We start from the raw sequence: 27,460 nt of genomic DNA on the forward strand, positions 1-27,460 counted from the left end.
GAATATTACAAACATACTTCTCAGTCTGGACTCTAGAATCCTTTCTTCAACTGTGTATGTAAAGGTAAATAAATGTTCACACTGAGAAGTCGAGGCGGGTGGATCACCTGAGGTTGGGAGTTGGAGACCAGCCTGACCAACATGGAGAAACTCTGTCTCTACTAGAAATACAAAATTAGCCAGGCTTGGTGGCACATGCCTGTAATCCTGGCTACTCAGGAGGCTGAGAGGCAGAAGAATCGCTTGAACCTGAGAGGCAGAGGTTGCAATGAGTCAAGATCACACCATCGCACTCCAGCCTAGGCAACTAGAGCAAAACTCCATCAAAAAAAAAAAAAAAAAAAAGAAAGAAAGGAAAGAAAGAAAGAAGAAAGAAAGAGAAAGAAAAGAATCATAGATCACTTACAGATCTTCATTTTCCTTCTGTCACCTCCTCATAAATCTTGAACGTCTTTTCGTATTGTTACATAGAAATCTACCTTATTTATTTATTTATGTATTTATTTATTTATTTTTGAGACAGAGTTTCGCTCTTGTTGCCCAGGCTGGAGTGCAATGGCACGCTCTTGGCTCACTGAAAACTCCTTCTCCTGGAGTTCAAGCAGTTCTCTTGCCTCAGCCTCCCTCAGTAGCTGAGATTACATGTGCCCAACACCACACCAGGCTAATTTTCGTATTTTAGTAAAGACAGGGTTTCACCATGTTGGTCAGGCTGGTCTCGAACTCCTGACCTCAGGTGATTCACCCACTTTGACCTCCCAAAGTGTTGGGATTACAGGTGTGAGCCACCGCGCCTGACAATCTTTCTAATTACAGCATTAAATAATATATCTTTTCTCCCAATTCAGACCCATACTCTCTCAATAAGTATTTATATTATTTTGAGGTTTCTACAACTAAATGAATTGGAACTATACACATTCTTGTTCACATTGGGAATCTTCCATGCCGAGTAAAACCTTAAAATGTGATTTGCTTATTCAAAGATTGTGAGCATTTAAGTTTGTGTTAGTCACTGACAAATTGCCTTTCCAAATAGTTAAAAATGTTTACACTTCACTCACATAGAATTATGTGTCCATCTCCTTACACAATGCACTGCACTACAGGTTATCAGTCTTTACATAGTTTTGCCAATCTAGCGGCCAAAAATGACATCACATTAAAATTTTTTAATTTTTTTCACTATGTCAAAGGACAAACAATATTTTTATAATTCCATTAGAAATTAAGGCTCTTTTATTAAAGAATTGTACAGCTTTATATTAGATTGCTTTTACACTTATTTCAACAGTATTTTATGAATATTAATACTTTGTTATAAATCTTACAATACTTTATCATAGATTGTCACTTGTCTTTTATTTTTGCTTATGATATATTTTGCTGTAAGGCATTTAAATTTTATGCATTAAAATACATCAATCTTTTTTTCTTTTATGGCTCAAGATTTTGAAACTTGATTGGGAAAACTTTCCTACCCTAAGAGTCAAAGTTTTCCACTATTTTGTCTAATACTTTTAGAGATTTCTTTATTTGGGTCATTATTCCATTGAGAATTATTGTTTTAAATATGATGTAGAGACTTTATTTGTTTTTTAAATGTACACCCAATTTTCTTGACACCATTTAAGTTGTTTTGTGCTGTTCTTTTAATGATGTATTATATAATCTTAGACTTGCGACATTTTATTCTCCAGTAAGTTTATGTATTTTCTGCATGTTACATTTCTCTGTGGTCTCCATAGCTCACAATTAAATTGCACTTGGCTCATAGAAAATAATAAATATTTGCTCACTGACACAATAACCAGGTTGATTAAATTCTGAATATTAATAATAGTAATGCTTCACATTTACATAGCCTTTTGTCATACGCAAAGCATTTACACACATATATTTAATTCTCATAATAACCCTGTGAGTTAAATGGGGCAGGTCTCCACTTTACAAATGAGGAAACCAAGGCTCAGGAAATGAAGTGATTTGTTCAAGGTCACACTGCTACTGTGGGATGAGTAATGAGCCAGAAAACAATTCCAAATCCAGTGCTTTTACTCTTATTCCCAATCAAACCTGCTCAGCGATCATGCACATTCAGTCATTTATTTGTTTTCAACAATTATTAATTGAGGACAGGAGCAGAGACTCTTAGTTGTCAATCCAACATCCCTCTTTTGCCTCATTTGTAAAGGAATCCTATCCTCATTATGTTCAGGTATGTACCAGTTACATGGCAATGTTCAGAGGAAAGGTGGATACTGATAATCCCATTCCCCTTCCAGGTGACTAATTAGGAAAGGTATGTCATTATTTTTGATCAATGGGTTTTATGAGGAAATCTGCTTGGGTTAAGGGGTTTCTGAATCTCTTCCTTCAATCTAAAAAGAGGGACACCAGATATAACCGATCTCTCTGCAGCACAGACCAGGACTGAATGTGACACCTGGAGCTTCTATGGTCCTCCTGCTGCTGAGCCAAAGAGGAAGTCGCTGTGGAAGAGAGCAGACCAAGGGAACTGTGGGAGGGGCGCTGTGGCCTAATCACCTCTGAGCTTCTCATAATGCAAAATAAATATCCTAAGGTTCCTGCCAGTGTGGATCCAGGCATTTTATAAATCGTAAGGGGAAAATATTCTAACAGATGCAAAGACTCACCGAGTGCAGACAATAGAGAGACTGGAGACGCAGAGATCACTAACAATATGTTTCAAAGAGTATGCTTTTCATACAGGGCTGCTGAAGACCAAGACCCTTACTGGAGAGTCCAGTGCTTCCACTCAATCTGAAGTCGCTGGAGCTTTAGGAAATGTGGGAGCTTTTGTTTTGTTTTGACTTTCATCTTCTATGGGACCTGCACCTTGTTTAAATTGAAGAAACACTGTTTTGTAATATGTGTCCTCTTGAAAGAACTTGTGTTTAGCACACACCATACACCAAAGCCTTTATATTTATGCATTGTCTGCTAAAGACTTTCTTTCTGTGAAAAGAAGGCTCTCTGGAAGGGCGCGGTGGCCCACACCTGTAATCTCAGCAATCTGGGAGGGCAAGGTGGACGGATCACTTGAGCCCAGGAGTTCAAGACCAGCCTGGGCAACATGGTGAAACCCCGTCTCTACAAAAAATACAAAAATTAGCCGGGCGTGCTGGTGTGTCTATGATCCCAGCTACTATGGAGATGACTTGAGCCCAGGAGGTGGAGGTTGCAGTGAGTGGAGTTCGTTGACACTGCACTCCAGCCTGGGTGACAGAATGAGCGCCTGTCTTGGGAAAAAGGAAAAAAAAAAAAAGGCTTTCCAAATTTGAGACTCCCCTGAGATATAAAAGTTGTTGTTAGAGTCTGAGGGTCAGAGAAGCTCTTGTTGAAATCACAGCTTTCACTTATCAGCTGTGTGATCTTGGGCCACTCTCATCATGTCTCTTAACCTCAATTCTCAACTTAGAAACAAAAAATAATAGTAACCTTCAAGCAAAGCTGTAGGATTCAATAAGATATCGCAGGTAAAGTTTCTGACAGAGCTTGGCCCGTGAAAAATACCTAAATGACATTTTTCTCCGTTTTAAAAAATCGGACCTGGTCATTAGTGGTGTACAACGCAGTTGGTGTAGTAGACTTGTAACAGGCTCCCAGACCCCAGAGGCCACACATTTTTTGGGGTCACCCCTCTTGGTTGCCTCTGGGCCCACTGACTGCTTGGTGCTGCTCCAGGGGTGGTGAAGTTCTTTGCTCAATACTCTTTTCCAGGTGAGTCACTTGTGTTCCCCCAATTCATATGTTGCAATCCTAATCCCCCATGGTTGTAGTAGGAGGTGAGGCCTTTAGTAGGTAATTAGGTCGTTAGTGTGAAGTCCACAAGAAGGGGATTACTACCCTCATAAAAGAGACTCCAGAGAGATTTCTCACCTTTCTATGAGGATACAAGATGTCAGTCTACAATCCAGATGTAGTCCCTCACCAGAGCCTGACCATGCTGGCCCCCCGATCTGAGATTTCTAGCCTCCATAGCTGTGAAAAATAAATTTCTGTTCTTCATAAACCACTCCATCTAGGGTGCTTGGTTATAGCAGCCTAAACTAGCAAGGTTGGTGTACACTTTCTCTGTTACAGTCACCCTACAGCACTTTTCTGAAATCCCTCAGGGAAAAAAACAATGTCCAGAGTGCAAATATTTCCCGCTGCAAGACCTCAAGAGATGGGGACTTGTAGCAGACACTCAGATCCCAGAGGTTACACATTCTTGAGGTCACCCCTCTTGGTTGCCTCCGGGCCCACTGACTGCTTAGTGCTGCTCCAGAGGTGGTGAGGTTCTTCGCTCAATGCTTTTTTGGTGGGTAAATCAGCCGGGTTTTCTCGCTGCTGTTGCATGTCACCTGCCTGATGTCCTCTCGCCCCTCAGAACTGCCTCCTATTATTACCCTCCTGCTACCCTTTCCCCTGGTAATTGTTGGTGGGTGCCCTCCATCTGCCCTCTCCCCCTGGCTAATTGCCTTCTGATTCTCCCTCCCCCTGGTCACATGCCTGGCTCTGCCCTCCTGTCACCCTTCTTACCTGCTAACCTCTGCTTGATTTGCTGCCTGGACATAGGCAGGCTGGGCCTTTCTGCCCTTCATGCTGCCTGCTGCCTGCTGGTTTCCTGCACTGCTCCATCCACCTGCTGCGTGCCTGGGGTCACCTTCCTGCTGCCTGCTCCACCTGTCCCTGAGTTGGTTGATTTTGCCCCCTGAAAAGGCACAGATGGGATCTCTCCAGCTTCCCTGTGATTGTCTAACGGGGAAGTGGGATGCAAATGACTGTGCAAAATAAACAGAAAGAAGAAAAGCCAAACCAAACGGAACCATACCAAAACAAAACAAACATAAACACCCAGATAGGGATTAAGGACCCAGACTAATTTGGCTAAATAAAGTTATGTCTGTCTCAGAATCCAGAACATAGATACAAGACAAAAAGAGGGAAAACATACTGGGAAATTGATTAAAATAGGCGCAACACTGAATGTAAAGTAGTCAAATTTTGCAGGTAAGTGCTGAGGAGTAAAGATTCTTCTTCCACATCTAACTTCACAAGTAAGCATTAAGCTTTGTTCATTGGCAATGATTGCCTTTTCCTGAGGGCTAATATACTTGAACTCAAGGGGCCTTTTAAAAATGCTGCCGAATATTTGCAATTAATATCTGTCATTTAGCCTTTCATATCTGTTTTAGATATCCTATTGGCACTATAAGCTCAGAAATTCCCTTTTGGGGTGGTGTTTTTCTTTGATTTTTTTCTAATTGTTTGTTTAAACTGACACTAAACACTCACAAATTCGGCACAAGTACAAGTTAATAGAATATTTATTGAGAACTTTACTCCCAAAGACGGAGTTTCTTTTAGAGCAGAGAAATTCCTCTTTTGCTAAAAATTAATCGTGTCACCCAGAATACATTTCTTTTTTTTTTTTTTGAGACAGGGTTTCTCTCTGCTGCCCAGGCTGGAGTGCAGTGGCAGGATCATAGCTGACTGCAACCCCAAACTCCTGGGGTCACGTGATCCTCCTGCCTCAGCCTCCTGAGGAGCTAAAACTATAGATGCACGCCACCAAGCCTGGCTAATCTATATATATTTTTAATGTTGTAGAGATGAGATTTTGCCATGTTGTCCAGGCTCGTCTTGAGCTCCTGGCTTCAAGTGATCCTGCTGCCTCAGCCTACCAAAATGCTGGGATTACAGACATGAGCCACCACACTTGGCCATTTTTTGTTTTTTTAATTTTTGAAGTTTTATTTTGTTTTTAATTGATACATAATAATTGTATGTATTCATGGGGTACAGTGTAATGTTTCAGTACATCGTGTAATGACCAAATCAGGCAATCAGTATGTCTATTATCACAAACACTTGTCATTTTTTGTGGTGAGAATATTCAAAATGTTTTCTTCTAGCTATTTTGAAGTATACAATGTATTATTGTTGACTATAGACACCCTACAGTGCAATAGAACACAGGAACTTATTCCTCCTATTTAACTGTAGCTTTGTACTCATTGACAAACGTTTCCCTGTACTCCCCTCCCCTTATTCTCCAGTCTCTGGTAATCACTATTCTACTGTCTACTTCTATGAGATCGATCTTTTGAAGTTCCACAAGTACATGAGATCATGCAGTATTTGTCCTTCTGGACCTGATCTATTTCACTTAATATAATATGCACTAGATTTGTCCATGTTGTCACAAATGACAGAATTTTGTTCTTTTCATGGCTGAATTGTATTTTACTGTGTATACATAGCACATTTTTCAAATCTATTTATTCATTGATGGACATTTATGTTCATTCCATATTGTATTAGGCCATTCTTGCATTGTTATAAAGAAATACTTGAGACTGGGTAATTTATAAAGCAAAGAGGTTTAACTGGCTCACAGTTCCACAGGCTTTATAGTAAGTGTGGTGCTAACATCTGCTCAGCTTCCGGGGAGGCCTCAGGAAGCTCACAATCATGGCTGAATGCAAACAGGGAGCAGGCACATCACATGGCAAAAGCAGAAGCAAGAGAGGGAGGTGGGAGGTGCTACATACTTTTAAATGACCAGATCTCTGAAGAACTCATTCACAATTATGAGGATGTACCAGGAGGATGGTGCTAAATCATTCATGAGAAATGATCCAATGATGATTGCCCCCATGATCCGCCCGCCATGATCCAATCACCTCCCACTAGGCCTCACATCCAACATTGCAGATTATAACTGAACATGAGATTTGGGTGAGGACACAGACCCAAATCATAGCACATACCTTGGCTATTGTGAACAGTACTGCAGTAAACATGAGAGAAAATATTCAGAAACTATGCATCTGCCTATGGATTAATATCCAGAATACATGAGAAACTCAAACAATCCAATATCAAAAAGCCCCCATATAACCCAATCAAAATGGGTCAAAGATTCGAATGGACATTTTTCAAAAAGAGACATACAAATAGCCAATAGATGTATTAAAAAAAATGTTCAACATGACTAATCATCAGAGAATTGCAAATCAAAACTATGAGGTACCACTTTACCCCAATTAGAATGACTATCATTAAGATGACAAAAAATAACAAATCCTGAGGAGAAGCTGAAGAAAGGAAAACTCTTATAGAGTTTTAGTACAGAAATGTAATTTAGTACCATCTTTATAGAAACAGTATGAAAGCTCCTCAAAAAATTAGAAAGAGAACTAGCATATGATTCAATAATCTCATCACTGAGTATTGATCCAAAGAAAATGAAATCAGTGTGTTAAAGAGATATCTGCCCTCCTAAATTTATCACAGAGATCTTGTGTATTTGAGTGTGAAGGTGCCTCGGAGGTCACATGTCAGGTCTCTCGAGAGAAGAGGTAGGCATGAACACTGCTTTCAGATGTAGTATGTAAGGCTTGTTTATGGTCTTCGTCTTTATGGCTGATGGGTAGTTCTTCCTTTACAGCCTTCTCAAGCAGGAAAGATTTGAAGATGCACATGTCCTCATCCACAAAGATTGCCCTGTTACTCTCACTTGGTCCAAAATTCTACTCTAAAATAAAATGTATGTGTTATCTCCAAAAGGAAATCTTGTCATCTTTCTCCTCACATTGACAATTAGATCAACTAGATGATTATTGTATTATTTAGTTCCTAAAATTTCTTTTCCCTGTCTACAATCCTTTGTGGAGTAATATTAACAATGACAACTAGTCCTAGGTTGGTTTTCCTTGGCCTTGGTTTCCCCATTTTTACACTACAGCAGAGGTCAGTGGAAACCATATATTCTCTGTGATTCTACTGAGCTTCATGATATGGGAAAACTTTTGTATTCTAAAATTCATGAGACTTAAAATTATCAAGTTAGTTCCATAATATGTCCATGGTCCCCACTGATAATGATAGGTTACCAACAACTATTTTTGACAGAATTCCTAGTTCTCATATACTAAAATATGAAGAAATAAGGCTGTAGAAAATCCAACAGTTTTGGGGGAAGATAAATATTCATAAACATTAAGCTCCAACAATATGATAAGAGATGTAGAATCTATTGATACGAATAGAAAGTCTGGGGGGTGGGGAAGAAAACTTTAACAATATCAGACTTATTTGGTGGATGGTAACCAAGCTCTCAAGAATGCAATTGACTTGCCTAGTGTTAGTGCTATTAGAGCCTTTGCTGTCTAGTTTTATTCCATTGTCTCATAACAATTTCTTTATGTAAGATTTTTGCATCACCCACTTTTACTCAGTCCTCAGTATTTGGGCTAGTGATAGTAATAACTATTGCAATAAATCAAGAAGTGTTGCTGATTTGGCAGATGTAAGAAGGAAAAAAAGTGGAATTTTACTCCTTGGCTTAATTGAATAAATGCAAGATCAGGTCACAGTCCATATCATGTGAGCAATGTGAGTGCTGATGTCTTCAAATTGACATAAGAATCATTTAATGCCTATCCCCCATCTCACAGTAATTAAGCACATTGCCTCCATTGCTCAACACTATTTCAATTTTCCACCACAGGTATTTTTAATTGTCTTGAGTCTTAAACCAAAGGAGAAAAATGAAAATAAAAGAGCTAAGAGCTTGTTCCAGTGAATGACTGTTCAGAGAGAAAAAGAGAGTGGAAAAATGACACCTATATGCCATACTTTCCAATTCAAATTAGACTTAGAGAATTTTAGGTATGTATATATGTATTTTTCTATTTTCTCTCATTCTTTTTTGGACAGGATCTCGTTCTGTTTTCCAGGCTGGAGTGTATTGGCGCAATTGGCTCACAGCAGCTTCAACAGCCTGGGCTGAAGTGATCCTCACACCTCAGCCTCCCGAGCAGCTGGGACTACAGGTTCATGCCACGACAGCCCACTAAATTATATATTTTTTGTAGAAATGGGGCTTTGCCATGTTGCCCAGGCTGGTCTTGAACTCCTGGGCTGCAGCAATCTGTCTGCCTCACCCTCCCAAACTGCTGGGACAACAAACGTGAGCCACTGTGACAGGCAGATTTAAATAATTTTAAAACTCTTGTGAGAGTTTCCCAGTCCCATCTAGTACAAAAACCTTCCTATGACCTTTCTCCAAATGGTATTTTAGACTTGGTTTGGATATATCTAATGTATGAATCTCATTCTTTCATTAGGAAGGTATTTTCCCCCTCATTTTTAGCAACTCCTATAGATAAAAATTGTCTGATTATAACTCACTTTCATGTTTCAAGTGTAGCTTCCTAGTTCTACCTTCTAGAGAGGCTGAGTTGGAGCCTGGGCCTTGGGGAACCCTCTGAACACTTTAAAATTAAAGTAATTTTTCTTTTATCATTTCACATGGAAGGACATGGAGAAAGGTAGTTTCTATTTCTATATCCAAAACACATATGACAGTCCAGATTACCTAAGCTGAGACCTTGTAGCACTGTATGTATGCTCCCATGGAAACCTTGCTATAAATGCTGGCTTCATCTTTTGATGCTATTATGTTCTTATAATTAAGGTACATCATTGGCTAAATTGGCTTTTGTTGGTTGATCTAGGGACTGAATCATTACTAACAATGAAAGGTATTACATTATTTCCTGTACAAGTGCATTCTGAGCTCTATATACGTGGTTAATCTGGGGGCTATCACAAATCCCTAAGAAGGGAACTGACTTGATTCCAGATTGGCCTGATCCCTGCACAAAGCAGAATTGTTATTTCTCAGGATTTAGTCATTGTATGCACATTTATTAATGCTACCTTAGGGTTTATCTGTGTTACACTTTAACCTATATTAAAGTAATGGTCTACTATATATTCAGGATTTTTTTTTTTTTTTTTTTTTTTTACATTTCTTGCCTCTAGCCTACTGGAGGCTTCCTTCAAATACAGAGTAACGGACTCGGCGTGGTGAGGTAGGAGGATTGCTTAAGGCCAGGAGCTGCAGACAAGCCTGGGCAACATGGCAAAACCTCATCTCTACCAGAAAAACAACAACAACAACAACAACACAAAAATTATCCAAGTGTGGTGGTATGCACCTGTAGTCCCAGTTACTGAGGAGGCTGAGGTGGGAGGATCAATTGAGCTTGGAAGGTCAAGGCTGAAGTGAGCTGTGATCAAGCCACTGCACTCCAGCCTGGTGACACAGCAAGACCCTCTCTCAAAAAAAAAAAAAAAAAAAAAAAAAAAAAAAAAAAACTAATTCTGCAGATAACTAAGCAGAATTCTTCCCTGTCTTCATGGACCTGCCTGACAAAAGAAATTCCATAAACAAGAACATTTGGATAGAATGACAGCAGTGTGTATTGAATTACAGAGTTTTCTAAGAAGGGACTTCATGTAGCAGGAATCAGAAGTGTAAAAGTTTAAGCCATACACAGGCTTTATAAGAAAGGACGATTGAAGTGTTACCTCGGGTAAGTGCAGCAGAAACAGGCTGGAGATTAAATTCCAACCAATGATTAGGCAGCATATAGATAAGAGTTCCAATTAATGAGTTTTTAAATGTTCTTTTTTCAAAACCAGTTTTCCACGGTTTACATAAAGAATGTAGACATAAACTGTGCAGTAAATACTCAGTCTTTACAGGCTTGTCTTGCTCTTTAAAAAGACCTACTTAGTGGCTAGCACCTGTCTGGGATCTGATAACTTAACTTTTAGAATATTTTTGTCATTACTAACTGATGTCTGTCTTGGATGCATGAGGTAACAAGTCCTACCATATCACCTCGTCTAAACTCTTTTTGCAAACAATGTGATTTATGGTGAACACCGGCTTTCCTTCTGGGAGTGTAAATTTTGGTAATCATGACTGGTGACACAGGCAAAGAGGACCAATGGGATCAACTCCTAATAAAACCTCTGTACTCTAAAGAACACTGGGAAAAAGCACTGCACATGTGCTGCTGTATTTCATTGCTAGAGGGAGAGTTCATTGTGTAACCACCCTTATCCCTTCTCCCCAACTCTGTGAGAGAGAACTTTGGAAGCCTGTGCCTGAATTCTGCCTGATGCATCTTTTCCTCTGTTGATCCTTCTGTGTACCCTTTTGTTGTAATAAAACACAGTGATGACTGCAATTTCCTTGGAGTCTTGTGAGTCACCAAACATGTGGGTGGTCCTGGGGCTCCTTGAAACTACACTGAACAAAAACAGGCAAATAAACTCGAAATATATACAAAAGTATGACTAAGGAAAAAAGACCATAGAGTCAACCTGTCCACCGCTCAAGTTAATGTTATTATCAGGCTTCACTTGAGTATGCAGTCTGACTCAGATTTTTGGCAGCAAAAGCAATAAGAAACATTTGATTATCACATTTTCAGAAAGGACAAAGCAACAAATTACTTGGGATGTGACATGGTTTGTATGTGCGTCCCCTCAAATCTTGAGTTGAAATGTGATCCTCCATGTTGGAGGTGGGCCTGGTGGGAGGTGTTCGGGTCATGAGGCCAGATTCCTCATGAGTGGCTTGGTACCCTCCTAGCGACAACGCATTACTGCAAGATCTGGTTGTTGAAAAGAGTCTGGGACCTCCCACTTCCCTCTCCAACTCCCTCTCTCACCATGTGACACGCTGGCTCCCCTTCGCCTTCTGCCATTATTGTAAGCTTCCCGGGCCCCCCACCAAAAGCAAGTGCCAGAAATATGCTTCACGTACAGCCTGCAGAACCATAAGCTAAAATAAGTCTCTTTTCTTTATAAATTACCCAGCCTTAACTGATATATTATAGCAATGTAAAACAGACTAACACCAGGTGATCACTTCTTAGCAAGAGAACCCTAAAATAATTTTTTTCATGCAGAAATTGTTATAGGAAGTGTGTCCCCTCTTAACACGCTTGTTTCTATCAGCTTCTGTAACAGTGATCTCTTAACTTGTCTCCTAACTCACTGGCAATGCTGTTTCTCAGTTGTCTTCTCTGTGTTCTTTCTCTCTCCAAACACATTCCTAGAATACAGTTGTCCTGAAAATGGTACTAACTATAAACTTACCAAAAGATCAATAGAAAGAAACAGTTTATCATAGACAGCTAAGTTTATTAGACTTACTGTAGTCTAAGAGAAAACACTATCTTAGTAGTATCTCAAAATGGAAAAACTTAGGAAGTGGTCATAATAGGACCTTGACTGAGTGATGTGGGGAGTGATCTTGCAAGATGAACTGGCTAGAACTGGGCAGAGATGATGACATAATAGTTTCAGATTGGTGGGCCTAGTGAGGTGAGGATCTTCCAGTGAGCCCGCACAAGAAGCTGTTTCAGTTGGTTCATGACGTTATTTTCCAGGAGTAAGTACAGTCAATCCTCATTATTCACAGATTGATCATGGGTGGATTTGCCTAGTCACTAAAATTTATTTGTAAGTCCCAAATCAATGTTTGTGGCACTTTCATGGACATTGGGGATCACATTCTAGACGTATCAGAGTGGGAAAAAATTTACTTGCTTCATGCACATGTTCCCAAATAAGATTGAACAAAGCAACACTCTGCCTTTTGTTTCAGTTCTTATACCGTAAGTACCTGTCCTCTGTGGTCTATTTAATGCCATGTTATTTTGCATTTTTGTGGGTTTCTTTGTTAGTGATTTCTCTGTTTAAAATGGGCTAAAGGCATAGTGCTAAAATGCTTTCTAGTGTTCCCAAGCCCCAAAAGGCTGTGATGTGCCTTAGGGGGAAAAATATGTGTTACATAAACTTCCTTTAAGCATGAGTTATAGTGCTGTTGGCTATGAACTCACTGTGTTTTTTTTATTATTATTATACTTTAAGTTCTAGGGTACATGTGCACAATGTGCAGGTTTGTTACATATGTATACATGTGCCATGTTGGTGTGCTGCGCCCATCAACTCGTCATTTACATCAGATGTAACTCCCAATGCCATCCCTCCCCTTCCCTCCTCCCCATAATAGGCCCCAGTGTGTGATGTTCCCCTTTCTGTGTCCAAGTGATCTCATTGTTCAGTTCCCACCTATGAGTGAGAACATGTGGTGTTTGGTTTTCTGTTCTTGCGATAGTTTGCTGAGAATGATGGTTTCCAGCTGCATCCATGTCCCTACAAAGGACACAAACTCATCCTTTTTTATGGCTGCATAGTATTCCATGGTGTATATCTGCCACATTTTCTTAATCCAGTCTGTTACTGATGGACATTTGGGTTGATTCCAAGTCTTTGCTATTGTGAAAAGTGCTGCAATAAACATACGTGTGCATGTGTCTTTAAAGCAGCATGACTTATAATCCTTTGGGTATATACCCAGTAATGGGATGGCTGGGTCATATGATATTTCTAGTTCTAGATCCTTGAGGAATCGCCATACTGTTTTCCATAATGGTTGAACTAGTTTACAATCCCACCAACAGTGTAAAAGTGTTCCTATTTCTCCACATCCTCTCCAGCACCTGTTGTTTCCTGACTTTTTAGTGACTGCCATTCTAACTGGTGTGAGATAGTATCTCATTGTGATTTTGATTTGCATAAAAATATGGAATGCTTCATGAATTTGCGTGTCATCCTTGCGCAGGGGCCATGCTAATCTCTGTATCGTTCCAATTTTAGTATATGGGCTGCCGAAGCGAGCACTGAACTAACTGTTAATGAATCACCAATGTGTGTGTGTGTGTTTGTGTATAGGCTTACAGGAACTAACCCTGCCTTTCTTCTAGGAGCAATGTGTTCAGTATTCACCTACTCAGTGTTTACAGTGACTTTATGTAACATAACCACTACAAATAATAATTAATTTATTTTTTGCCAAGTTTTCTTAGTGCCTTATCCCAGTATTTAACACAGGGACAATAAAAGCCGCTGCTTCCAGTTTTCAGTTGCTTTTAAACCATGCCATTAATTCCCTTTGCCTATAAGTGCTATGCAGTGTATGGCTCGGGATGGCCTTTTGCTTGGTCATTTCTTGCAATGAATAACTCTTTTTTTTGGCTCCTAGGAAGGTGATTTCAATGGAGTAGAGCTCAGAATGTGTCCAGCCATCTCTCAGGCACTGGTTTTTGTGATTCACAGTGCATTGGGCACCACTAAAGATGTATTCTATCTCATGAGCCCTGCTTCAGTAGCAGCTACAGATTTCACTCCTGCTCTTTCAGAGGTGACCAAACCAGGTGCCAGGTGACTACTAATTCTGCAGATTGGAGCTTCACCATTCTTTTGAAATTCTTTTTATGGCACAAGTCTAATTGTATTTAAAATTCATTCATATTTTGATGAAAAACATCAACACTACAATTTGCCAATGAGAAAAATAGTTCACAATGTTTAAATATAATTTCAAATCTTAAAATGGTTTCTATAGCTGTAAAAAATGATTTGACATTTTTATCTCCAATTGAATGAAGTTCCTCATCAAAGGTGACTATAAATAATTTGAAGACATCATCACTGAAAAGCAATTACATGGAACAATTACAACCTCATATAAAAAGTTACATTCACAGAAGCTCAAACTTTTCAGTAAAAAGGTAAAAACATTTTACATGCAAGTTTTACACAAATTACATATTTAATATCTTTCTTGATACTTTGTATTTACTGTTTTAAATTTTAGTGGCTGTGCTCTTTCTCTTCTTAGAGACCCCCTACCTGCCCGCCCTCCCGCCCACTGCCCTTCTGCTGAGGCCGCTAGTCCCTTCCTATCTGACATGTTGCCTGCTGATGGCTCACAGCTGAGTCTGTCCTTAAAAACTGTCTTCTTCCGAAGGGCGCTGCCTTGGCCAAGCTTATATCCACTTCCTGGAGAGCACTTTATAGGCAATGACGAGTTGATGTGGGAGTTACAAAGGCTTGGCCCTCATGCCACAATTTAGAAAAAGTCTGAACAGCCATCCCAGTTGCCAAGGCCTCTGTCACACCACATCCCACTTCACCTCTGCCTCATTCTACATTTCTAACTTCCTAACAGGTAGTAATCCTGAGAGCACGCCCCAGTAAATCTCCCACATCCAAATCTTTGCCTTAAAATCTGTTTTCCATGGAACTTGACTCTAACGACAAGAGTGAACTTAGTTTTCCTAAGCCCCATGCAGCCCAAATTCACCCAAACTTACCATAGTGTCCCCTTCAGATTTTGTCATTTTTCTATAGGTTGTCATTTTATACAAAAATTCAGGAAATGTTTTTTTAAAAGGTTGACATAATACTTTAATCTTTTTTAAAAGGGAGGCTCAATAACTGTGAAATCCCATTTCTATAAACCAAAAGAGCTCTTTTTGCCCCCAAGAGGAAAGTGCTATATGCTGTCACGGTGTCTATATTATGAGGAGTCCTATGCTTACACTAGTTCCCACACACAAGCTTTCATACTTGTGACATGCCAGAAAATCTTTGTAAGTGTCTAAGGAGTCAGCTTCTGGGTCTTCACCTCCAGGAGACTGGGGTACTTCTTCTTTCTAGTCGTACAGGTTGGGCAGAGCTCTTCACATAGCTGGCACCAAGAATTTCCACTGAGGTTCTTTTTGCCACCTGTCAGGTGGCATCTCTATATCCCAAGTAGGATTTGAGAGGATACACTAAGGTACTATGCTTTTAAAATGTATTTGAAATAATTTAATGTATCATGTCAATAAATATTTAACCCTGGAACTATTTTTTATACCAACAAATATCCTTATGGGCATATATTTCAGAAAAGTAGACACAAGCCAAGCCCACACCAGGTGTTAAGAATGGGCTCCAGTGGAGATGTGCTTGGAGTGATGGACTCTGGCTCAGGATGTAGAGTAGCCCCTGGAGGTTCCCAGTTAGCTTAGGTGCAGTGTCAGTGGATGGTGGGGTTCTGAGAGCTCTCCACATCTGTGGTAGGGGCACTTGTTAAGGCTTGGTGATGAGGACAAAAACACTAAGGTGCAGGGTCTAGGCAGCACCTGTTAGTGCTCAGGTCAGCAGCTGTCTCTATAACAAAGCACTTTCAAAAGCAGTTACCATGTGTTTCACACATCAGCTATTAGATAACACCAATCCTCTGGCGACTTTATGGCAAGAAGACACTCAAGAAATGTTGTTCTAAACAAAGGAGAGCCAAAGAAATCTTATTCATTCCTATGATGTTTTAGTACTATCTACATGCTGATGACTTCTAAATGACTAGATGTAGCTCAATTTTTCCTATGATTTCCAGTCTAGAGTTGCTTATTTAATTTTTTTTGACATCTCCCTGTATATTTCTCATATGCTTTCTGGATGTGATATGTTCAAACTGGAACTTTTGATTCTCTTCCCAGGACTGGACACCCCACCATCTGCCTAGCCTATTAGTCTTTTTCACAAGAGTGAAAATCACCACCAGCAGCCATTTGCTAAAGCCAGAAATATGGAACCAAGGTCTCATTCCTCCCTTTCTTTTATGCCCTTCCCTCACTAACCTATGAGCAGGCTTTGTCCATAGAAAACAATAAATTTCCATCCTTCTATTTTCATTCGGTCACCACAGCTCTCGCTAGGACTCTTAGAGCAACTTCCTTAATGGGCTCCATTCTTCTGGCTCATACTGTTCTGACGTTCCTCCATAGAGCAGCAAAGCTGATTTTAAATGGTCAATTCAGTTTGGCATGTTCCATGCTAAATATCTTAAATTAACTACTTTTGGCCTTAAGATAAAAATAGAAACCCTCCCAATGACCTATAAGGCATCCTTATCTGGCACCTGCCTACCTTTCCCACACATCTCCTGCCACTCTACACTAGTCTTCTCCTGGTCCCATGAATACACTGAGCTCCTTTCCTTCTCCTAAGGTCTTTGCACATGCTTTTCTTTCTGTTTGATGGGCTTCTACCCTATGCCCAGCATGCTTAGTAAGTGAGTATCATCCTTGAGGCTCCATTCAGAATAAATGCCATTCCTTCCTCAGGTGGCCTTCGTCCATCATCATCATCTCTAAAAGTATTCCTTATTCTTATTCATGTTCTCTCTCTTTTAGCCCATTTTCATTTTCCTTCATAGACTTCATCACAATTTGAAATGACTTCTTTTGTTTATTTGTGTATTGTCTCTCTGCTCTATTACAACGTAAGCTCCATAGGGAGGGGGTTTGTCTGATCATTTACAGCCACATTCCTAGTGCCCAATAAAAATCTTGGCACAGAACTGGCATTCAATAAGCATAATTTGGATTAATGAAGTGAGGAATGCAGCTCATGCCTATGTGACATACTTAATCTGTAGATCCTGGTTTAACTGTCCTAACTTGTAAACTAATCAGGACAAGACAACTCATACCTTGAACATGATGTTTCTTACATATAATCACACTAATTTGAAACTTTCTTTTAGCAAGAGGCACAAAAACCTTTACAGAAAAATATATTTCAAAATATAGAATTTAATCGCACTTCTGAGAAATCAACTGAACATGATATTTTCTCATCGTTTAAACCTTGGTTGGGATTTGAATTTCAGAGAAGAGATTTAGTAAATAGCAGACATCAACCAAGCAAGGAAAATATATCATAATATTAAAGAAAAAATGGACTGATGAAGTACAGCTATAATTTCCAAGTCAACTGTGTCTTTTGACTACGATCAGCAAACAGTTATTTAAGTACGGTCAGTCGATCAACATTCTCTATGAATCACTACTATCTGCAAGTCATTGGGTAAATTACTGAAGATACCAACATGTAAGACAAAGGGTCTCACTTCCAGGAGCTCAAAGTTAAGTAGATGAAATACTCATAATCACTTTTAAGCCTCATCAGAGCTATTTAGAAAATTCTTCATCTGATCCGTAAAATCTGTTCAACCTAATAATAAGCCAGGATTAAGCCTTTCTACATGCAAGGAATTACATGCTCCTGACCTGGACCTGATTTAAATCACAAAATTATGAAATTTAAGCAGATGCTGTCATAAGATAAGACTCTTGGGGACTCTGTGAGGGTGTCAATGCATTTTGAATATAGGGAGACATGGAACACTAAGGGCCAGAAAGGTACACTGTAGCAGACACACTCTTAAGTGATTCCTGGGGTTCAAGAGCTTGTGTAATCCCCTTGAGAGTGGACAGGATCTGTGATTTGCTTCTGGCAGAGTGATAGAATGGATGTGATTACATGTATGTGATTACCAGATTATGTTACATAAAATTATAGTGCCCATCTTGCTAGAGTATCTCTCCCTCTCTCCCTTGCTGGCTTGAGAAAGCAACTATGTTGGTGGCCCATTGACAAGGTATGAAAGGTACTGTCTAGGGTTAGAGAACATTGCCAACCATTGTCTGTTGGCAACGAGCAAGAAAGTGAAGCCCTCTGTCCTACAATAAGAAACCAAATTCTCCCAACAATCTCATGAGTGAGGATGTACACCCTTCCACAATCAAGCCCAAGATGAAACTGTAGAACTAGACAACACCTAGAGTGTGCAGCATGTGAAATCCTGAAGCAGAGAAGCTAGGTAAACTGTCAAGACTCCTGAACCACACAAATTATATGTTTGGTTAAGTATGTGTGTATTAAGCTGCTTAGTTTGTGGAAATATAGTTCTGTAGTAATAGACGCCAACAGAGAATTGACCTACATTGTTTCTGGATTTTCCTTTATTTTCTCTGACTCCTGGGCCAGGTATATTTGTGTTCAGCTATGTAACTAAAAGTTACCTACGTAACTAAAAGTTTCAGCAGAATACCCTCATCACCAAGGTCGTAGGAAGCAAGAGTAGTCACAATTTTCAGGCCTTTTGGTGGGTTCTAGCTATCTTCATAGGGTTCCAGGGCTGCTCATAATCTTCAGAATCCAGCATTAGACATTAGAACAGCCTTGTGAAGCCTGGTTACCCACAGGTTTCCTCTGACACTTTGAGAAGGCTGGTTACTTTTAGGCTTCCTCTGATACTTTGTATGGCGGAACCCCAACTAATAGAGTATGTGCTAGCATGGAGTTGGCATGGAGTTACGGGCTGGGGAATACAACATTGATGAAACATGGTTTCTCCCCTTGACGAACAGGCCGGAGGGAAATACAATTATACAAATTGAAAAAAAAAATCAACACAAGATGGTAAGTTGAAATGAATTGCAATATAAGTTGTTTTGTAGCTGTGATGGAGAAATGATCACAAGGACATGGAAACTCAGAAAATGATGCTCTTAATTCCTATGGAAACACAATGAAAGACTGACAGAAGAGACATCGTTTGTGATCCATAAGTTTCATGAAGCTGATTTCTAGGGTTCTGGGGTTGTAGAAAAGTCACTTTGTGATGGATTATGTAAGATCTTGTACGCTAAAACAAGGAGCATGATATTTTCCTGCTAATCACAACAAACTATTGAAAGTGCTTCAGGAAGTTAACTCTATAAGAAATTTAGAAAAACAATTGGAGAGAATCGAAGTCTGATGGTAGAGAAAATTACAAGTATGTTACAATAGTCAAGGGAGAAAAAGATTACGGTTTCAACTACGAAAGAAGAATGAAGTTAGAAAGAAAGAGATGGAGACGTTTCTCAGGTAGACTTTTAGAATTCAATTTCTAAAGTAGTGGCTATGGGAAAGATGAAGATTTTGATAATTATTTGGAAATTTATATATTATAAGATAACATGGATGTGATTCCATTAACTAAATCGTATAAGCACTTCTTTATCCTTCAGGCCAGAGAGTTTGGGAAAAGGGTCAGAATTTCCTGTTTTCTTCTCTTTTTACCTCCTTAGCACATTTGTAGGGTAACAGGAAGGAAGGGTAAATGCCGGAGAGACTGGAATTAAGCAAGAGTTGGTATATTGGTATATTGGAAAGCAGGGTGATGAGAGATGAAATATCAGGTACAGATTGAGAAATATATTTTTTGGAAAACGATGGCAAATTTTTTGAAACTCAGATGTAAAGAGTTTAATAAGCTATAGAGAAATAAAAACATTCATACACTATTAATGGGGAAGAAAAATTGTGTAGCTACTCAGAAAAACATTTTGGCAATTTCTCAAAAAATTAAACATAAAGTTCCCATATGACCCAGCAGTTCCACTCCTAGGAATATATCCAAGAAAATAAAAATATATGCTAGGCAATAACGTGTATGAATATTTTCATACCCATATTATTCATAATAGCCAAGAATAAAAACAACTCAAATGTCAAAAACATAATGTCACTCAAGTGACAAAAACATAATGAAAAAAAAGATTATGAAAAACGTGTTATTCCCTTGCAATAAATTATCATACAGCCATAAAAATAATTAAGTACTGATTCATGCCACGACATGGACAAATCTGAAAATCTTATTTTAAATGAAAGAAACTAGACACAAAAGACCATATGTTACATATATATATATATATATATATATGTATTTCAATGTATACAAAATGTCCAGATAGCAAATTCACAGAGACAGAAGGTAGACTAATGGTTGCCAGAGGCTGGGGGGAAAAGAGAATGAGGAGTGACTGATAATGTGTACAAGTTTTCTTTTCTGAGATAGTGAAAAAATTCTGAAAATTATATAGTGTTGATGGTAGTATAACTTTGTGAATGTATTCAAATAACTGCAGGATATATTTTAAAATGGTAAATATTATAGTATTATGAATTATTTCTTAATATAATATATATATGTATATTTAAAAGAGAATATATGTTGAGAGGCCACCTACTTGATATCCTTCAGTTTCTCTGAAGAACTTGCAATGATAAAAATTCTAAGAATTTGTAGGAATTCTTGTCACTATACGTGCATTAAAGAAAAAAATAATACTTTCTCTCCATGATAAGTCTCAGTAAGTCAGAATTAAGTCATTGGAGGCTGCCTTTTCTAGCATTCACACTCTTTAGAATGTTGTATCACAAAGAATAATATAAGTATGTAGACAATCTTCTTGAGATCTGGAGGACCTGATTCAGTTGGGCTTCAAGGTAAGCCCTGAATAATTCTTTGTTCATGTTTCTAACATCAATAGGCTAGAATTATCTGTGTTTCAAATCCTGCTCATGTCTTTAGCATAGTCTACAGTATAAATTTTATACTAATGTATGCATAAGATAAATTTGACCCAAGAAACAGTGTTTTAAAACAATAAACAAAGGATCATTGGTCTCCAGGAGTGAATTTTGTTCTATTTTATATATGTTAGTTTTGTTTACTTAATCTGTAAACTGGAATTCAGAAGAAGTTTCAAATTCAGTAATGAGTCTCTGACTCTTCCAATTTTGACACTTGTACGATACAAACAAAGCAACCAACAAAGAAAGGATTCAGAAATATGAAGAATGCAAATCCAGATTTCCTACCAGGGCTCTCAGATTTGATTTAAAATATCCTAGCAGGATCACTTTAGTTCATAGTGATATGTAGATTCATTGCCAGATTTAAGACTTAGGAAGAAATAATAGCTAGGCCATGGGGAAGGATAAAAACTCACTGCCTTAATCAAGAGAGAGGGAAAGAAAAAAAAAATAAACTGATATTTTCTAAACACCAAGTGAAAATTTAAACAAACAACTTATCTTCTAAGGATACTCTGTTCAATATTCTTCCCTTGTGCTATTTTAATATTGCCGTTAAAATAACTGTGTACCTTGTTTCGTCACCCAGAGAACAACCTTCACGTGGCATTCTCTGGGTACAGAACAGTGTCATAATGAATCACTTCCTCCTCATTAATGTCTTTTACTAAATGTATAAAACATTATACTTCTCATTAATGTCTTTCATTAAATTAAAAAACCCCGAATGCATATATTTCTATTAAAACCAACAGGATCCTAAATTCACAGAAACTTTTGCTAAGATGCATGCCACACATTTGTATCAGCACACCCTAATCATAGCAAGACAGAAATAGTTTCCTTTTAGAACATCAAGACAAATTGTGCAAAGGGGGGAAAGCAGTTTGGGGAATGGGCTATGAGGACCCCCAAATCCCCTCCTGTACATCTTCTAGTAAGCAAAGGCCTGTTTCAAAAACACTATTGATGATAGAGAGTTTTTTAATTACTCCTTCACCAAGTTAAGTACTCCAGTCTGCTTTATTCCTTGTATTTCCACATAGGCGGTACACTGACCCATCTTGCATTTGTCAGAGTTCACACCATGTTCATTCTCCTTTTTGGCCCAGTTCACCTGGTACTTGCCTGCTCACCCTTTTCAAAAGCTGGCAGATAGGGATCTTAACAGCAACCTTAATTGTTCAGGATTTCAGCTAGCCTTAGATTGTGGCACCCTCTGCTTCTCTTGGACTGGAATTATTGCAATTATAATTATGTGTATGATACGTACATTATAGAGTAACATCCCAGAAGACAGGGCCAAATCTGGCTTGTTCAGCATTGTATCTGGTACATGGAGGTGCTCAATATCTGTTGATAGACTGGCATGGACTAGAAGAGCAAACTGGGTAGCTTGTTGTCTATGTGCATCATATCACCAAATTTCTGGCACTCCCCTCACTCCAGGATGGCCTAATTTCATGTTGCCAAGGAGTGGGAATGCTGTCAGATAATAGGATCAGAATTCCTAACCCTAAAGATGGATAGTGGCAACCACCTTCTACAGGGTAGAATACCAGTTACTACTAGATAAGAGATTTATGCTGTGTCCTTCTCACTCTTCCCTTTTCATTTTTGATAGTTGTTTTTATGATTTTGTTCCTCATCTAATTCAAGATTTGTCCTATATGGTTCCATGACAGCAAGACCTAACCAGAAGTTAATGAAGAAGCAAAGATGAATTTGATATCTGAGATGGTACATCCATGGTTTCTGACTATGATCATCCCTCAAATGCAATTTTGCATACATAAACCAGGTTCTGGTAAATAATTGATCTCTGGGAGCTTGACTTCGTTTTTCTATTTCCTATAGACAGGACTTACCAATCCCAGGTTGATAAGCACCTAAAATAGGACAATGGCCCAATTTTTATAGACATGCTTTCTATTTTTAATGGGTGTTAGGATTTAACAGCACTATAACTTTCAGAACAGTTTTCTTCCTCACTTTTTACAAATTTTATCCTTAGAATTGAAAATCCTGCTGCATTTCAGTCCTTCTTATAGCTGCATTGATTAGTCTTCTAGGAAGCGCAGCTGTGGCAATAATCCTGTCTCTGCATCTTTGCAAGCAGGAGGGAAGGCAGGAGATAAGAGTTGCCACAGGGAGTCTATATTTAATCTACAACTGGCTTATCCAAGTGTCTTATTGCTCCCCGAGGGTCTCACCACATGCACTATTGTGAGAAAAAAATGACACAGATGGAAGGAAAGAAAAGTTCACCTAAGATTGGTCTTCAACTAATTAATTCAGTTCAGAATTGGCACAGAAGTTTTTGCTTTACTAGTAATGCAGACGGAAGGAACTAGATCTTCCTTAGACCAGCACAGCTTACCTTTCTGGCTTGCCCGTGGCTGATGTGGGGGAATGGCTGGCCATTTTTTTGGCAACAGTCACTAAAGCTACCGGGAGGCATCTATAAATGTACCTCCAGTAGTTCCATCAGGGAAACCCCACTGATCCATACTGCAGATTTTGATGGACATTAACACAGCAGAACAAAGTAGGTATCTGAAACAATTAGAAAATCAATTATGAAAAAAGAGATACATAAATAATTAAAACATAAATAAATCTTCAGCCTCTAAGGGAGGCATAGAGAACAGCTACTCTTGTTTAAACACAACTTTTATTTTCATTCCATTGCTTACAAGAATACAGTGATTTTCTACCTTATCTACCTGAGATCAAAAATATGCCACCTTTGCAACCTCTATCATCTGGTCTCACTTTAAATCTTCAGATACTCTAAACTGAATCCTCAGTCTTATGTCACTATCATGAAATAACACCACATTGTACCTACTTGAAAATCATTGTTCTATTACCTTCGCATTGAATGGCCTCCTTCCGACTGTGTGGCCCTCTGAATTTCTTAAGAATGAGCTAAAATATATCTTTTTCTAAAACTTCCATTTTTTTTTATTACCACTTCCTTCTCTGAACACCTTTAGCATACCTTATTATTATTGTCATTCTATCACAGAATTGGAATGCAATGAACGGGGAGGTTGGGGACCAGGTAGAAATAGGCTAATATCAGCTAAGACTGTATAATTAATGTGTTCAGCCTAACCACTAGATGCTATCTACATTGTTTTTGAACAATGAAGGATTAAATGAGTAGTTCTCAGTTTTTTCATTTTACTAGGCAGTCACCACCATTTATGCACGACCAATTTTTCATGTTATATTTATATTTTATTCTCCTAGAGAAAAGGTAACACGTATTCAAAATCACTGAGTAAAACTTCCTTTAGAAACTAACATTCACCACCACCATTCCCACTCAGTCCTAGGAATGATCACAAACTAACGGAACAGATATAATAGAATTTTCTTTGGGGCCAGCAGAAGCTAAACAAAATGAACAGTTGACACCTGAATGTATAAAATTTACAAAACACAGGAAGGGACTAAGATGATAGGCCTTGCCATTTTAGTCATATGAACTTCTATACTGATTATTTTGTAGGGAAGGCTGACACCTACCTGAAAAAGAGAGGGACAGATACCCTGCATGAAGCAAATCTTGTAACACTGCTAGAAGAAAAGATTGCTAGAAGAGAAGGGTGAGAGAATGGTGCCTTTCTTCTCGGTGAAGTGTGAAAGGTTCACAAAGTCAGGCAAGAGATCAATACATTACACTTCTCCCCTTCCCCTCAGTTCAGATTTGGGGCAATTGTTTAAATTGTTAACTATTCAGGGTAGCGAGTTGGGAAATCTATCTGCAGAAGACCTTCTAGTAGAACACAGCGGAAGCTGAATCCCTGACTTTCTTGTCTTTTTGTATCACAGAGATCCTATCTTTGGGTGCACAAGAAGAGATTATCTCCAGCTGTGTGAATACTAAACTGAAAATACAAATAAGTTATTTGTTCAATGCTATTTAAGCTGTAATTCCATAGAAATTCTCTTGCTGTAAAAACTAAAGCCAGATGTTCTCCCACCAAATTCAATATTAGCAGGTTTTATTAGTTTTCAAAAATGAGTCAGTTAATAGCAATTTTTCAAGATTCAATTTTTCTCCTATAAATCTTAGTTAAATATTTAATGTCTGTCATAATTCATCTTAGTACCAAAAAGCAAGTAAATAAGTAAAATAAAATAATAAGACGCCAACATTGAAAATTGCTGATCCTACCAGTAGCTGATTTCTAATGTAATCTAATGAAAAAAATGTTATTTAAAATATATGCATAAGTGTAATATACTCAGTTTCTGATTGGTAGTTCATAAGATACAATGGTATTACCAAAAGAAATACCATGGACTTTGCCAGATGATCAAAGTTAAAAATTAATGCCCAGGATTTTATTAAGTATATATAATTTAGATGTTGCTATTATCTATGGATTATTTAGAAGTAGAAACCAAAATAGTTTGCATGTGTGTTTCTGTGTAGACAAAACCTGAGTTCATATCAGTCTCTCCTTTCTAACCACTATACTGTCAAAAACATTCTTTAACATCATAATTACCATCATTAACTAAAACATAAATTTGTTTGACCAAATTCTATGTTTATGAAACAAAACAGCTAGTCTTTCTCTTTGATTGAGGTTCTCAAACTTCTATTTCACTTTTCTTTCGGTATAACTCACTTGAATGATGTTTTCTCCTCTCTTTCAGATGCCTCACCTATAAATTGTTTCATTTGTTTCTTTAATAAATCGTGATGTATAAAGACAATACCTATTAAAATGTCTCTTCCAATTTTACCTAATCGTGTGATTTTGTGTAAAGAAAATATAGAACCAAACTGAAAAAAGAGGAAAGAGGCATGTGTGGGTGAGCATTATATGATGTTTTCTCTACATACACAATTGCACTTGTACTGATGTACCCTCCCTTACTGACTACTCTTCCCTTTGATTTCCATGAACTTAAACTTATTTGTTAACATATCTCTGCCTATTCTTAGTTTTTGCTGGTATTTTATTCTCTTCCACCCAAATATGAGATACTGGAATTCCTTGATGCTTTCTCTAAGCCTTCTTCCTTCTCATTACACATTTTATTCTTAGAATATTACATGCATTCTCATGAGTTGTATTATTACTTATTATATTAAAATACATTCACACATCTAGCCTCAGATCTTAAACTCACTGGTTTGTTCAACATTTAAACTTTTCTTCTCCCTTCATCAAGCATTCCTTATTACAGTAAGTATTTTTTGACCGTGAGACTAGTGTAGGAGCTACCCATTATTCATTTACAAATATTCTCTAGTTTTTCTTTGTAATGATAAACACATTCATGATTATTTAATATTTAAAACAGAGTAAAATAATTAATATATGATTATTAACAGCCTTCTGCTTTCTCTTCTCAAAGTAAATTTCATTTTTGCTTGCCTACGTTTCTAAACTTGTTATCTGCTGTTTTTAAAAATGGATAAAGTGGAGAATTGGGGAAGTGGGTGAAGCAAGCTTGATTTATATTGTTGAGGGCAGACTTACTATTGAAAAGAAAAGAAAATTTGTTGTTATTGAGAGTGAGGGAGACATATTTCAAGGCAGACTGCTTGGTTGAAGATAGTTTGGGGGAAAGTTTGGAATGGGATGAAAGAGACATTGGTACATCTACTATAGATGGGAGCTACTGAGAAAATAAATAGGCTCAGCTTTCTTTAATTCTGAATTTACTTACTTGTTTAATGCCTTTCTTTTCTATTCAACAATAAGTCCCACAAATGGAGAAACAATGCCTATCCTCCTCAATACTATATTACTACTACCTATCAATAGTCCTAAATTATTGGATGTACTTAATCAACATTTTTTATTGATGGTTGAATTAGTTAGGGTTCTTCAGAGAGAGAGAAACGATGGGAGATAGATAAGTACATAGATAGATAGAAAGATGGATAGAGAGATAGATGACACAGTTATAGATAACAGGGGATTTACCAGGGGAATTGTCTTACAGAATTATGGAAGCTGAAAAGTCCCACAACAGGCTATTTGCAAGCTAGGGACCCTGGGATGCTTTGAGTGTGGCTCAGACCAAGTCCGGAAGCCTCAGACCCAGGGGAGTTGATGATGCAACTCTCAGTCCCAGGCCAGAGGCCCAAGAATCCAGAAGCTACTGGTGCAAGTCCTGGACTCCAAAGGCCACAGGGCCTGGAGTTCTCATATCCACAATCAGGACAAGAAAAGTTTCACAACTTCAGAAGACAGAGAAACAGGAAGAATTCACCTTTCCTCTGTCTTTTTGTTCTATCTGGATCCAAAGCAGATTGGTTGGTGCCTGCTTTCATTTAGAGTAATCTTTTCCACTCCATCCATGTACTGACATACCAATCTCATTTGGAAACATTCTCACAGGCACACCCAGAAATAATGCTTTACCAGCTCTCCAGGTATTCCTTAATCCAGTCAAGTTGACACCTAACATTAAGTAACACAATGGTTAACAATCTGTATGCATGTTTCTCAGCTACTTAATATGCTATAACCATGAGGTTCCACATATACTA

The 27,460-nt window shown here is 38.3% G+C and overlaps 1 non-coding gene across 1 annotated transcript; it reads right to left on the reverse strand.

The window, feature by feature from the left end:
* Nucleotides 1–13,462: 13,462 nt before the first annotated feature.
* LOC126941632 (U6 spliceosomal RNA) lies at nt 13,463–13,566 on the reverse strand. Its single transcript, XR_007721399.1, has one exon. It is a non-coding gene; the product is annotated as a U6 spliceosomal RNA (small nuclear RNA).
* Nucleotides 13,567–27,460: the final 13,894 nt, after the last annotated feature.

Source organism: Macaca thibetana, chromosome 18 (assembly GCF_024542745.1).
Source record: "Macaca thibetana thibetana isolate TM-01 chromosome 18, ASM2454274v1, whole genome shotgun sequence".
Taxonomy (NCBI): domain Eukaryota; kingdom Metazoa; phylum Chordata; class Mammalia; order Primates; family Cercopithecidae; genus Macaca; species Macaca thibetana.